A 9224-nucleotide genomic window follows, 5' to 3' on the forward strand; every position below is an offset into this window, starting at 1 on the left:
CGGCAGGTGCCCCGGGAGAGCGGGCGGAGGCCGAGGGACCAGCGAATCGGTCCGGGCGCTGCCTGTCCCGGGGCTGTCCCTGTCGGCGGGACGTGCTTCGGCAGAGCTGCGTCTCCCGCGCTGGCGTGAGCGGGGCAGTGCGACGGAGGGACGGGAAAGGACGAGGCCACCCCAGTCTTCTGCTTTTTCTCCCGAGAATTGCCAGGTGCGTGGAGTAGCCCGGGCGGGGGCACCGGGCCAGGGCTGTGCGCGGGGCACGGCGAGCGCTCGGCGCCGGCCGGGCGGCGCAGAGAACGGGGCGGGAGCCCGCTCCGCCGGTTCGGCAGCTGCGCCAGGCTGCCCGACAGGATCCCGGCACCCGCGGGACCCGCCGCCCCCCGAGTAGTATCTACAGCTCCCGACGACCGTCGGGCCGGGGCGGCGGCGAGAGCGCCCATTCGGCTGCCGAGCGCGGCGGGACCGCTCGCCGGATGGAAGCGGGCTCCCGTCAGAGGGCCAGCTCCTCGGAGGAGGAGGGAGCTGGCCGCTGCCCTGCTTTTCCGAGGCGCTGCGGGGTCATTTCTGTAGGTTTAACCGAGGAACCTAAATACAGCTCCATTTTCAGTGGGAAAAAAAGTAACAACAACGAGAAATCGTTTCCTTTTGGTTCTGGGAGGCCTCTCCGTTATGACTAAGTTTTCCCCCTGCCGTGCCGAGGGGAGCGCGGGCCGCGGCAGCCCCAAGTGGCTCTCCTTCTCCCACCGGGGCCACCCAGAGCCCCGCGTAAGGTCAATGAAGCGCGTGGGCCAGGCAGGACCGCTCAGACATCGCTTCGCCGCCGCGCCCTTTGCGCGCCCACGCAGCACCGCTGCCCCGGCGCTTCTTGAAGAAAGACGTGAAAAAACGCGTTTGGGAGGAAGAGGAGATGAGAGGAGAGGGCTCTGCCTGCAGACGGCGTCGCTTTTACGTAAAGATATGAACAGCAGGAGCTGCAGTCAGGGGCGACGGCGTTGCAGTGGCTGCTGTGGCTCTCCGGAGCTGCCTTTGTCAATAGAAAACGATCACGTACAACGGGAAATATCAGAAGCCGCGCGAATAAGCAGCGCTGCCCCGAGCGGAGCGCTCCGCTCTGGTTTGTATTAGCGATTATTGTGCTGTCATTGAGGAATGCAGGGTGGAAGGATTTGCTTCGGGACTCGAAACACACGCGGCACAAGAGAGAAGCAAAACGCTGCAGCCTGCGTGCCGCACAGAAAGCGGAGATAACGCTGAGCAAACCCCGAGAGAGGCTAAGGGGGAGCCGGGGGAGGCCGTCCCTCCCATTCCCCAAAGCCGAGCCCAGTCCCGGGGGCTGCCCCTGCCCCGCTCCCCTCAGACCCTCCTGCTCTCCAGCACCTCGCGCCTGGCAGCTCGTCGCGCTGAGCGGTGCGTGATGCAATTCCCAGCGTGGGATTCCTCACCTGCTGCCAGCTGATCGCTCGAAAGACGCACGTGAGGCTGCAGGCTCTTCTGGCAGCGTTTCCTTGTCCTCTCTCCTTTTCTTGCGTATCTGAGTTACCTGACATGCTAGGTGCTGGCATGGCGAAACCTGGAGCGGTTCTTGGAGTGGCTCCGGGACCGGAGGGCTGCCTCGCACAGCACCGGCTGCCCCGGCCGCTGCCCGCGCTCCTGCCGGCAGGCATGGGGGAACACGGTCAATTTTTTCTCCCATTATCAATAAGCTCAGCTTATTGCTTACTATTTCTATTTATCTCTAGACGTAAATTTATATAAACTCAGCTGTGGCATCGAATTGTTGAGGAATCCCTTTCCCAAGGTCTTTTCCTGAAAGAACCCCTCTGATCCTGCGGCTAAAAAGTTATCATGAACAATAAGCACTTCCACCCTCAGCCTCAGTTAGCCAAGGAGAGATGAGTCCATATGACACCACTTCCCGCACCACAGACTTGCTCATCTCAAAACGAGGGACCTGCATATTTTTCGCTGGAGTCGCGGTGGCCGATTCTGCCTTAATCGAGGCGTTTTGGTGTCTCGTGGCTCCCCCCGTGTGACAAATGGGGAGAAAGAGTCAGAGGGCGATGGAGCAGGGTCCCCGTTCCTCGTCCACTTTTGGCTTTGCTCTTCCCGTCGGGAATCCCTGGGTATTTCTGAAGTTCAGTATTTGCATAACAGACGGGGAGAGATGCTCGCCAGGAACAGACAGGTTATGCGACACACGCGTGCCCAAGCAGTCACATTTACTACAGACGGGAGCATCTTTCCAACCTGGGTGAAAGGGACTATAAAGAGAGAACTGAAAGATTGGATTGAGAACTTCAAAGTGTGATTTTCGATGTGGTCCCTGTGGATATGAACATACTCGCGTTTCGTCGCGGTCACCTGAACGCTCGGTCGGGCTCAGCATACCACCCTCTCGGGAATGATCTTATGCTTTAGAAGAAGCGAGTTTCGTAGCAAAAACTCTGATTTGTTCAATCACTTGCCCACAGAGAACGAGTTCCGTTCGTGCTCAACCCCTCATCATTGCTTAAGCCCGATTTAGGAAACAAAAAAAAAAAACAACCCCAACCCCTCAGTCCCAAGAAGACCATCATATAAACGGATCGATAAATGCATTTACACTCCTGATTCTGGCTGCGGCAGAGCGATTGAGGCAGAGGGGCACTACAGCACAGCACAGGCTCCGCTCTACAGCCGCGGACGAGCCCCGTACCGGAGCCAGCCCCGCAGCCCGCACCGCTTTGCCCGGCTCGGGGCCCCGGGGACTCAGAAGGGGAATTGACAGCAGGAAAGGCAGGAGGGAGCCGGCCTGCCCCGCTGCCCGTGCGGGTTCCGCACCTTCCCCTGGTGGAGGCTCCCGGCGTGCGGAGCCCCGGCCAGCGGTGAGGGACCCCGGGCAGCTCCGGTCCTGCCCCGGCGACGGAGCCAGTATCTGGTGGGACAGACACCGAGCTCAGATTCTGAAGTATCGACAGCACGTGAGCTCCTGGGTCTTAGTTTTTATAAGTGTGAAGGAATAAACCCATCGCTCATAAACGTACGGGCAGACCGAGTGTGGTGATGGGTTTGCACATGAAGGTTGTTAGATTACTCTGGAGGCCAATGCAACCCGTTAAAGCGGCACCCAAGTCCCGTTTTCCTCCGCTGTGAAAGCTGGTGAAGGGAAAGGTGAGGGGGGGGTCACATACTCAGGCTGCCTCTCTCACACAGGGGAATCTCGCCGCAGAGCACAAGGAAGGCAGGGCTCTTCCCGAGCTGGTTGCCAGCCACCGGCACACACAGACAGCTTGCAGCACCTTCAGAATTTCGTTTCTGACACCTTTTATGATAGAGAGTCTTTTCCCTGCCTTTGTGTGGGAAGTAGAAGTTGCAGTCAAAAATGCTAAGAAAAATTGTGGTTAATTAGTAAAATAATATATTTAAGCAAGACATTAATAAGATATATTGAGTTATTGATAAGACATTAAAATGCTGCTGTTAATGGGAAAAAACAGGTGAGAAGACTGTAAGATTTTGAATTTTCAAGCTCAATTCCACAAAGAAGATGGAGAAACATTGCACGTTGTCATTCTGTTGTGAAGTCCTAAAGCATCTCTGCTGCCGGAGCAGGAGATAGAGAGGGCAAAACACGGTAAAGATGAAGAGGAATTTTCAGGGTAACATTTTGTTTCCTTGTGGCAGGTAAAAGACATACAGAACAGTTGCTATTGGTGGTTAAACAGAGTTTTCAGCACTGTGAGATATGTAGCTGAAAACATCATGTCCTCGAGCAAGAATGTGTGCTTCTAAAATATAATTACATAGGAAAAAAATAGCATTTTAATTTCAATTACAATTGTTCTATGGGAGACTGATGTGAACTGCTAAAATGTTTATATTGTAGCTCAATATTGTAGCTCAACAATAAAAACCCAGATATTAAAGAAATGTGTGTCACTGATGGGATTTGATTGGCATGCTGTATTAATTACACGACTTTCACCTCTGAGACTGCTGTTTCAATCCCGACAGTGTCCAGGGAAAACAATTTAAAGTTTGTTTATATATTCTAAAATTATATTAAGTCAAGTAGGCATCTTAAAAAAAAAAAAAAGAAAAAAGGATGAATTTCACTTCAGTGAAATACTTAAAAAGGAGCATCTGCTAACACATACATTTTGGTCACCATCCTACAACACCAACTCGGAATATTTACAGTCGCTACCACATGCAAATCATATCTGTTGGATCCGTAATTTGGAACGAAGTGAAAGATATTACCCGAATTTCTCAGAGACCTGCATGTCTCCAGCAGGTGGAGGCAGGAATGCTGTTCATTGTTAGTGAATTAATAGAAATAAAATAATCAACAAGGGGAAGCTGGTTCCAGTAGCACTAAGCCAAGGTGCTCAAAATCCATCACTTAGCTTTAGCGAGCTTATAAGAGCAGTTTAAAAGCATGGGATCTTAAACCATCCTTTATTTTCATTCCTAGTGGCTAAAGCAGAGGGTCCTTTCTGGTCACATTTGTAAGTTTTCTTTGCAGCCAGAAAAAGAACTTTCTTAACCCTAAAGCATTGCTCAGCATGTGCCTGTGTGCAGGGAAAAGCCAAACTCCTCTCCACTGAGTATCCCAAGTGGATTCTGTACAGACTGAGCAGAGACACCCTGGCCACAGAGCCAGAACCAACCTTAATACCTGCATTTCCAGGGCAGGCTTCTGGCTTTAGCAGGGACCCCGTCCTCTCCAGCCATGGGCACCTCACCAGCACAGCCAGAAGCAGGGAGACGCCAGGGCCTTCTCTCTTCTGTGCTGGCAAGAGCACGCAGTGCTCTGCCAGGCTCTGATGGCACCAACAGACTGTGGGAGAGGAGAGCTGAGCTCTCTGCCGAGGGGAGGGCATTCCAACTCGTTCCATAAGTAAAGGATGGAAGCAAAGAGAGGATAAGCCATTTATGTAGAGCCTGAAGATCTTCAGCCAAAGAACCTCTTTGGCCCTTAAGCTTCCACCAAGGGTTAGGGCACAAGAGCGGAGCAGAAGGAACCGGCACTTCTAACCAGAAGCGCAGGGATGAGAGGCAGCACAGGCAGCCCAAGCCCTGAGCCATCCCCTCCTCAAGGCCTCAGCCCTCTCCCTGCTTGTCCTGGGGCTGCATCCATGTCACCAAGACCGTGACAGGTCACACCAGCTGCCTGATGAGGACTCCTGAGCGAGATCCCAAGGGATCTGCATCACCTGTGTGCTGATTTAGGTAAATGAAGACAATCAGTTTACAAAGAACAAAGGTGTGTTTGCAGTAGAAACACCAACATTTGAAGCACCATCTCGAGGTAAGATACAGCCCCCATGTTAAAATGGGAGTTGGAATAAATAAATCTGCACTAGGGTAATATTTTGAACCGTAACCCCCATTTTAGTCTATTCTAAATATTCTATGGCTATCATTTTATGTGATTTGGATACAACTCCACTGCTACATTAAAGTTTATTGGCCTTGAAAACAATGGCTGCATCACTACTGATAGAGACTTAGTGTTACACTGTCAGTGCATATTTTATTTGATCTCAGTCTTAAATAAAACTCAGACCTTTGGACTCCATACTGAGTTGGACTTTAGCCTTTTCCTGTAATTATTTGGTGTCTTGTTAACATTTTATGAGCACATCTGCTTAAATAAACTTACTTGATGTGCATTTGTTTTGGCTGTAGCCTTCTTCATAGGATGGATGTGCTTTTCTCTTTGTCTTTTAAAAGAAATCAAAATAAAGCTGAACAATGGAACTGCAAGGGGAATAAATTTAAATATAGTGTTTGTTTCATTTAACAACAATACAATACAGTTGAAATCAAATAGATCTGACAACATTATTTATGAGGATTTAATATTTATGTTCTAAATGTAGAACATTTGGGTAATTACAACAGTAAAGCATTGCTTTGTTTGCCAGTTGCCTTGACTGATTGGCACTGGAGCACCATGGGCAAAATGTGTTTGTAGAAATGGACTGTAAAAAAGGCTGGAGTTTTAAATCTTTCTAAAACCACAATTCAATGCTTTTTATTCACCTTCTGAATACTTCTAGAGGAATAGAATATTTTCATATTTTTTCTCTGTTTGCATGAAAAGATCTTACTCATTTGTTTGTCTCTGCATGGTCACAGCACATGGAGAAGTGGCATGGGAAGGAGAAGGCGTGGCCAGCCCTTCTCAGACACTTGCCTAGGGGTCTGTGAAGAGAGAACACACTTTAGTCCTCCTGCTGCCGTGGTCCTCCTTCCCAAATCTCCGGCAACCAAGGGGCCCCACATCCCCCCCACCAAATACTGCATCAAGTATTTATTAAACTGTGCAGACTGTGTGCTCTCTGTACCTCTTTAAAACATCTGATTAATCTCCTTTGGACCTGTTGGTACCTTTGGACATGTCCAAAAATGTTGTGCGAGAATTCAGAGCTGCCTGCCAACCTCTGCCTGGAGTGTCCTGCCTGGGGAGCGATGCTGGCCTTGTCACACCCAGTGCAGCCCCAGGAAGGGACAAAGACAGGTAAGAGCAGAGCAAGATGGGAATAATGTTAAGCAATTTGTCTTTCTCAGTTCTTCCCATACAAAGTATTCCTGGTGAGGATTTAAACCTCAGATGCTGAAAATAAGACAAATGCAGAAACAGAAAGAACTGGACTAAATTACATTTTTCTCCTTCACCTTTCTCCATGTGATGCTTAATAGAACTTGGAGCACATAGAGATGTATTTGTTGACCACTAGAATGCAGCAACTTCCAAATAAACAGCATTTTCACACAGCAACATTCAGCAAGAGTTAAACCCAATTAAAGACATTAAACAAGGGAATAGTTTCTGAGAGTTGCAGGGAGGGTTCAATATGGTGTCATTCATCTTTTCCTGTTTCAGCTGCAGTAACTGCCCCTTACACAGCCTGCTTGAACTGCTCGAGGCGTGCAGGTGCTGATTGTCCCTGCCCTGCTCTGACCAGCCAACCCCTGCTCCCAGGGCTGAGACAAGTTCCCCCCGGCACAGGGTCACCGGGACATCGGGTAAATGCTCTTCTTGGTATTGCTGAGCTCTCACCTGGACATTCACCCACCCCAATACCAGAGCTCCGGAGCTGGCCAAGACAGAGCAGCCAGAGTAAGATGGGACAACCCTGGGTGGGGGGCAGTTCTACCCCCTCAGTGAGGTGCAGCCCAAGCAGCACAATTCTGAAGAACCATCAGGCCAGTTAGTAACTGACTGGTGATCCTGCAAAAAACCAGAGGCTGTTGTGAGCGCTTGACTTGAGGTTTTTTCCATTTCTCCTGGTTAGTAAAGTGTTTTCCCTCAAAACACAGATATAAACTATCTTACACCAAGCCAGCACATATTCTAGAGTGCGCCTTGGGAAAAACGTTATTGTTCCAACATCCATTGCAGCAGAGTTTGCTGAGCATACACCACCTCCACAGCTCGGGAGCCCATGGTTAGGGAAGGTGGCCACAGTCTGTTCAGACCACAGGGCCTCAGAACAAGCTTGTGCCAGCCCACTACAGAGCATGAATGTCACCTTCCATGTACCTCCTGCTACTGCTGACAAGGGTGTCTCTGGGGAAGCCCTGGACAATGGGTGATGGCACCGATGCTGCAACCTCTCTGAGTCTGCTGCCCAGCAACAACATTCTGAGTGCATCCTTGGTGATGCTGAGGATAACTCCTGCCCGGCTGAGTAACTTTTTAGGAGTCACAGAAGAGGAAGGAATATTTCAATGCTCAAAACCCTATTGCCACCCTCCCAGATTACTCTCCTCATCTCTCACTTCCCAGAAAAATAATACAACTATCCTCTCTCCCTTCCACTATATACTTCATCCCTCAAGATAAACTGCCTCCAACTTGTTACTTTTCCAAAAGTCATTGTTTTCCACCGGGTATTGTGCTGGCAGAGCTACACATAATTATTGCCTGTATTACCTTCAAAGCATCAGGAACTAAATGAAATTTTTTTTCTTAATCGAGTTAAGTCAAGCGCTAAACCTGCACCGTGGGAGAAATGCTGCCATCCTCAAACCTTTCCTTTCTCACTTGGCTCCATCTACTGCTGCCGCTGTAGATTGCACACGGCTGAGGCACCAGCACCAAGAATCGTTTAAAGGCTAATTCTTCAAGAGATTAGGAAAAAATCTGCTATGAAGGAAAAGACAAGTTCTTGTGTGTGTTTACCCCGCGGGGTTTTTACATCAGAAGTGTGAAGTAGGATAATCCAGCGGAAAGTGAGCTGCTTCTCACTGAAAGGCATTTTGGAGCCAGTTTAATAACCCACTATGAGACCACACATCAAAATTGTATTTATTTAGGGAGCTAATTGAAACGGAGCCTGTAAGGAGGAGCCGACATCAGAAGCAAGATGCAGTTAAGATCAGAGAGCGGGCGGTGTTTGTGGGCAGAAAGAGCGAACAGCGAGGCCAAGGCTGGTAGCCCTCACCCAGGCAGCGCTCCCACTGGGTGGGGTGGGCTGCCATCGGGAGCTGGTTTGTCAGGGGAAGGCTTGTTTGCTCAAGCCTCTGGGTAATTTCCCTGAGCAGTGATACAGGTCTGCTTCCACCCGTGCTGGCACTCCGTCTGGTCCTGCTTCTTCCGAGTGCGTTCTCTGCTGTGCCAAGGACGTGCCTACAGAGCCATGCTGTGCCCCCTCCCAGCACCACGGAGCAGAGGGGTGATGGCATTTCATATTTGGTTGGACTGAACTATTGATTGGGATTGTTTGATTGGCACTTTTCGGTCTGTGCTGGAGGACATTGTAAGATCGTTTTTACCAAAGGAATAAAAAAGGAACATCAGATTGGAAAAGCCTGTCATCGTATAAACTTCGACAAGCATTTTCGAGCAAAATGCTGAAATTCTTGTTCAGCAAAAAGCTTCAAACCAGGTTCTTAAAATCCACTCAGGTGGCTTAAAACCATTAATACCAATAAATGAAGTTTGAGTTCCTTCTGCCTTCAGAGCAGCATGAGTGGCACTGTCAGCTCTGGCTGTGAGTGCAAGGACTGGAATCTCAGTGCAGGGAAGCTCCCTGAGGGCTCCAGGTGTGGCACTTCTAAAGGCAATATTGCATGCCATGATGCCTGAGACAATACCCCAATATTGTATATAGGGGGGTCACAGTCACTTATTTAAGAAAAGACTGAGTAAAATTGCCATGAGACAAACAGCTGCATTTTGCCTTTTATTTTCACTTTGGAACAGCATTTTGAGGCTCATACTTTGGAGAATT

Source organism: Corvus moneduloides, chromosome 21 (genome assembly GCF_009650955.1).
Source record: "Corvus moneduloides isolate bCorMon1 chromosome 21, bCorMon1.pri, whole genome shotgun sequence".
Lineage (NCBI taxonomy): Eukaryota > Metazoa > Chordata > Aves > Passeriformes > Corvidae > Corvus > Corvus moneduloides.